The sequence below is a fragment of the Salvia hispanica genome, chromosome 5 (genome assembly GCF_029641045.1).
Source record: "Salvia hispanica isolate PSC_SH4W2 chromosome 5, Shi_PSC_v1, whole genome shotgun sequence".
Classification (NCBI taxonomy): domain Eukaryota; kingdom Viridiplantae; phylum Streptophyta; class Magnoliopsida; order Lamiales; family Lamiaceae; genus Salvia; species Salvia hispanica.
Window position 1 is genome coordinate 30,943,201 of NC_142696.1, and position 6,000 is coordinate 30,949,200.

The window sequence follows — 6,000 nt, forward strand, 5'->3', positions numbered from 1 at the left end:
GGCCCACGGGCCGCGGGGCCATTAACATGAAACCAATCGTCCAAATTCTGCATCCTAATAAATTTGAGTGATTTTCTGTTTTGGTAAAAAATAAAATATTTATTTATTTTTATTTTATTTTATTTTATTTTATTTTATTTTACTCTTTCTTAAATCTCTTTATCTTATTTTCATTTTTATTTTATTTTAAATTTTTCCATTTAATCTTTATTTATACTATAATTTTTAATCTTCATATTTACAAGAAATGACTAAATTTAGGTAGGAAGAATGAAATATTTTTTATTGCAATTCACACGCCATCCAGAATCACCCATAGTACTCCTTCCGTCCCATTAAATATGCAACATTTGGGAATCGGCACGGGTTTTTAAGCAGTGTTGTTTTGTGAGTTAGTGAAGAGAGAGTAAAGTAAGAGAGATGAAAAAGTAGAGATATAGATGTTTTCATTTTAGGAAACGTTTCATTTTTAATGGAACAGAGCAAAAAAGAAAACGTTTCATTTCTAATGGGACAGAGGGAGTATCAATTTCCAACGTATAAATTACACTCACAAATCATAGTTGCACATGGATGAAAATTTTAAAAGGGGATTCTCGTAAAGATTACATATTGACGCGAGACAAGCTTATTTTCAGTGGCGAAGCCACGTTCAGGCCGTGGATCAATTTTTCCATTTACTATATATTGTATCCGTATACTAAAGTTTACATGTAAGGTTGATGGCATAGTTGTTAGGCAGTTGTGTCTTCTAAGTAAATGTCCAAAGTTTGAATCTATTATGGCATCACTTTTCCTCTTTTTTTCCTCTACTTTGTATTCATTCACTTTTTTTTCTTCTATGTATTTATGCATCTTTTTTTTTTCTCCTTTTTAGTATAATGTGCAGTATATTTTCTTTTCTTTGCTTTCTATTTTTTGGAATATAATTTCTATTTGTTCTCTTTTGCATCACTAGTTATGTTTATTTTAATTCTTTGTCATTTCGCAATTGCTTTCTTCCATCATTATACTCATAATAAAAAAATTTATAAATATAATTATTATAATTTGTTATAATTTATAATTTTGTTGGTATTTTTTATGGAGACATTTAATCATTATAAAAAATTCGTTTCCATCTATTCTACTTACGTAAATATTGAAAATATCAAATAATCGAGCTTCCGAAGTCATGAACATCGATAAAATCCTATAGGTATTAACATTAATTTGGGCCTCCATCGTAAGACTTCGGCTTTGCCACTGCTTATTTTGTTTACTTATTAGTATCAGTGATATAAAATTTCACATTTATTATACTTTAATCTTTTCATTTCTAATTTTTCAACTCTTACAAAGGTGAATGGCCTAACATAGAGAGATAGAGAGGTTTGGCATGGCTCTAGCGACGCCCACGTGCCGTCCTATGTAGAATTGTTGCACAAACATTTTAAACGTGTTATTGCACTAACTATAGTGTAGTGTGTTGTATGAAATGAGTAATTTCATTTTGAGTGCATTAATACTGGTGCGGTGGTCCCTCATCCACCCATGTTACTACCACTAACGCTACCAAAATCGAATAACATGACATTGCTCTCACTATTATATTTATACTAATAAAATATGTTTGGACGAAATTACAACTGAAAAATGTATGCACTGTACATCTATAATTGAAGTTTTTAGATACTTTACAATGAAAATTAATTTATAAATTTATTTAATTTAAAATAAGTTAAATATTTCTCATTCTATAACAATTTAGGAAAATATTAAAATTTTAAATTGAATAACTATGAATTTAAGATTTTTTTTTGTATAGTTGAATCATGTGAATATTTGTCAATAGTTTTTCATATCATTTCTTTTTACTGTTATAGAAATAACAGCACTAATTCATAATTTAATTCAATTAAATTTAAAATTTATGAATATTATATAGTTGAATAATTTATGTAGTTTTATCTTTATTCCTCTTTCAATATGCAATAAATGGCTTCGGACAACCGGGCTTGGGGCCGCACAATAAAATTTTTAGGACTTATCGTCTATTTCGCAATTATATATAGTAGTAGTAATTTTTATTAAGAAATATTGTTCAAATTATATTAGTTGGTAAGTATATTAGTTTTCTGTCATACTCATAGATATGCCGTCCTATATATGTCTTTGGGGACAACCTAATATTTGCCTAACTGTATCATTTACTCCCAAATTCAGTACCCAATCACATGCTTAAAGTGAGAGACGTGATGAATATAACTGCATAGTGTTTCTTAATTTAAAGTAATATTTTGAGTTTAAGAATAAGATGGCTATTCGCAAACAACTCTTGTGTAATTGATCTAATTATAAGCTTTAAGAATTCATTTTCCGAGAAAATTGACTACTTTTATTTTAATTATTGAGTGAACTAAAAAAATGGTCCCTGAACTATGGGTTTATCTTGTCCATAGTCCCTGGACTTTAAAAATATCGCCAGTAGTCCCTAGACTAAGGGTTTATCTCGAAATTGGTTCTTTTGACTTTTTTTGGTACGAAAATGCCCTTTTCAGGGATTTTGGGTAGTTTGGGCAATTTGGTCTTTTTACACTTTTAACATTTTAAATCTGATATTATTTCAGTCATGTACTAAATCTGATATTATTTTAAAATTATCATTATTCTTCCTTTTTGTCATCCTTCACTTTGTTTCTTTATTTCAATATTAGATTTAATTTTACAAAATGAAATTTTAAATTTTAATTTTTAAATATCAATAAATTTTTTTAATTATAAAAATTATTAAAAAAACAAAAATTAATGGTCATAATCAATATTTGATAGTGTCTAATATTTAATCAATAGGGTATGACGACGACTTAGTTTTAATTAATATTTAATAGCTTTAATCATAAATAGATCATATAACACGATTTATTCTGAAATATATATGCATCTAATGCAAGACTAATATAATTTTCGTTTATTAGTTTGAAAACAATCAAAATTTACTAGAAAATTTCAACAAAAATACTCTTATATAAAATTTTTAGTAGGATCAAATTTTTAGTCAACTTCATAATATTCAATCTCAAGCAATTATAACAACCGAACGAAGGCTAAATAGAATAGCTCTTATTTTTTCATCATGATTAATACTATTATTTTTCTGTACTTCTTCAATTCAGCTGAATATTATATTAATTAACAAAAAATAATAGTTTTAATCAATATTTATATTGTCCATGAATTAATAATTTTAGTTAATTTTTTTATATATTTAAAAATCGAAATTTAAAATTTAATTATAAAATTAAATCTAATATTGAAATAAAAAAACAAAGTGAAGGATGACAAAATGGAAGAAGAATGATAATTTTGAAATAATATCAGATTTAGTACATGACTGAAATAATATCAGATTTAAAATGTTAAAAGTGTAAAAAGACCAAATTGCCCAAACTACCCAAAATCCCCAAAAGGGCATTTTCGTACAAAAAAAAAGCCAAAAGGACCAATTTCGAGATAAACCCTTAGTCCAGGGAGTACTGGCGATATTTTTAAAGTCCATGGACTATGGGCGAGATAAACCTATAGTCCAGGGACCATTTTTGTAGTTCACTCTTAATTATTTTATATTTTATAGTATTACTGAACAAACTGAATAATTTTCAATATTAACGCATAAGGATGACGGCTCACGGATTGTACTCCCTCCGTCCTAAGGAAATACTCCTTTCTTGGGCGACACGAGATTATATGCAGCTTTATCTTGTGTGTTAAGTGGAGAGAGTAAAGTAGGAGAGAGAGGATAAAGTATAGATAAAAGACGTTTCTATTTTTTTTTAGTAATGGGTCATCTTAATTGAAACAAACTAAAAAGGAAAGTGAGTCATTTTCAATGGGATGGAGAGAGTATATGTTATAGAAAAATATGGAAATTAGTAAACTGATGTCGTGTTCGTTAGTTCGTCACTAGTAGACATATAAATATATAATTCATATTCCATGATATTTATTAAAATTCTTTAATCATCACTAGTAGACATATAAATATATAATTCATATTCCATGATATTTATTAATATTCTTTAATCAAACTAAGCCTTATATTGGTAAATAGAGGGAGGAGGGGTAGTAGATATTGGAAAACAAAATTATGGCGCTGAACTATTTCAAAAGTAAGAAAGGATAGTGTTATCAATTATTAACATTTGCAATAGACAAGATAAAACTGAAGCCGAAAAATTATATTATATGTAGGACATGTTACATCATCAGCATATGTGGATTTTATTCAATGATATTGTGGGTCATTTGTGTCTCATAAAAGGCAAAACTCTTCATTATTGAAAGTAGCATTAAATATATACATGTGCATGTTCGTGTACATATTATCGCCAGATACTACTATGTTATACTATGTTACCTACATCCAAAATAGTAAATAGTTCTATTTTAATGCGTCTCTTGAATTATACTCTTTTTATCCCCTAAATTTTTTTAAAACAGTACGAATTTTAGTAGAGAGACAGAAAAGAAAAATGTATTAGTGAAAAATAAATTTCATCTCATTTAAATAGAGATAAATTTTCTTAAATAGAAATTTTTTATTTTTAGGGCACAGACAAAAAAAAAAGGAGTTTTTATTTTTAGGGAATGGAGAAAATGTAATTTATATCTTTGAAAATTTTTAAACAATCATTCTTTCTATCTTAATTTATTTCATATAGTATTACACTAATATTTTGCAATAATCACGTATTGTTTATATATCAATTGTTCCAGTTATTATTGTTATATATGTAGGGGTAGCTAAAAAGAAATGGAGTAATAAATTAAAGTACTTTTATTAATGAATGAATGCACAGAAATTAAAATCCCACGAGAACCAAAATGTTAGTATTATTTATACAATACGTGTTATAAACTTATAATACTATCTTCTCGATTATTTTCTGTGTATAATATTGTTGTGGGACTTTAGTCCTCATATATTTGTATAGATACAAAATAATACTACTCATAATAATAATATTAATATCTATAAACAAAATTCGACACTTGTTTGCATGAAATATGTCCCACAACAAATAGCAACATTCTATTGCGGGCATGTCGACAGAAATTGTAATATTATTTAATTGTTAATTTAACAAAAAAGAAGAAGAGAGTACATACAGCTAGAAAATGAAAAGGTTACACTTCTTTTTCTTTTAATTTTGGATAAGGATCGGTTTGTCATTCAAAATTGCTTACTCAACTAGATAATATAGAAATAGAAGTCAATTACTAGTACCTCATCGTTACATATAAGAACACTGCAATTGGATATAGAAGTATATTATATTTGTACATCGTTTTCGTCACATATCAATATATCAAGTTGTCAACATTATCTAATCAACTAGATCAGGTTTGTGTGCAGTTCCGAATCTTTGTTATATTTTATTGCATAATCATGTGTATACACCAAAACTTGCGCCACGTTTCAACATCATGTTTAGTAGTAAATGGTACTTTGCATTAAAAAAAAGTTCGAAATATTAGTCAATCATGTAAGTTTAAAAATCAGTAGCTAGTATTTTAACTTTGACATTTTTATAATTTCTCATGAACTCAGTTTTAAGACTAATCATGTTCGATGTGGCATCTGCAAATATTACATGGACAAAACGTTCAATCACTTAATTGAATATTGTATAATTATTTTGAATCAAACCCGTACTTATATGAAAATCAGTTATACATTTTTCAATAACTTTTTTAAATCATTATAGAATAATAATATAACTTATAATTAAACTAATTTATACAGATTAATTCAATTAATTTATAATCTTAGGAGATATTATATACACTCCATATATATACAATTTATGGACAATTGAGAAAATTATTAAGTTTCAAACTTGTGAAACTTATCAAAATTTCTTAACTTTGCCCTTCAACATATATGACTTGCTAGTAAATAGAGGAATATAATCCATGAATCATTAATATTTAGCTATCTATTTAGGTCCACATAATGCA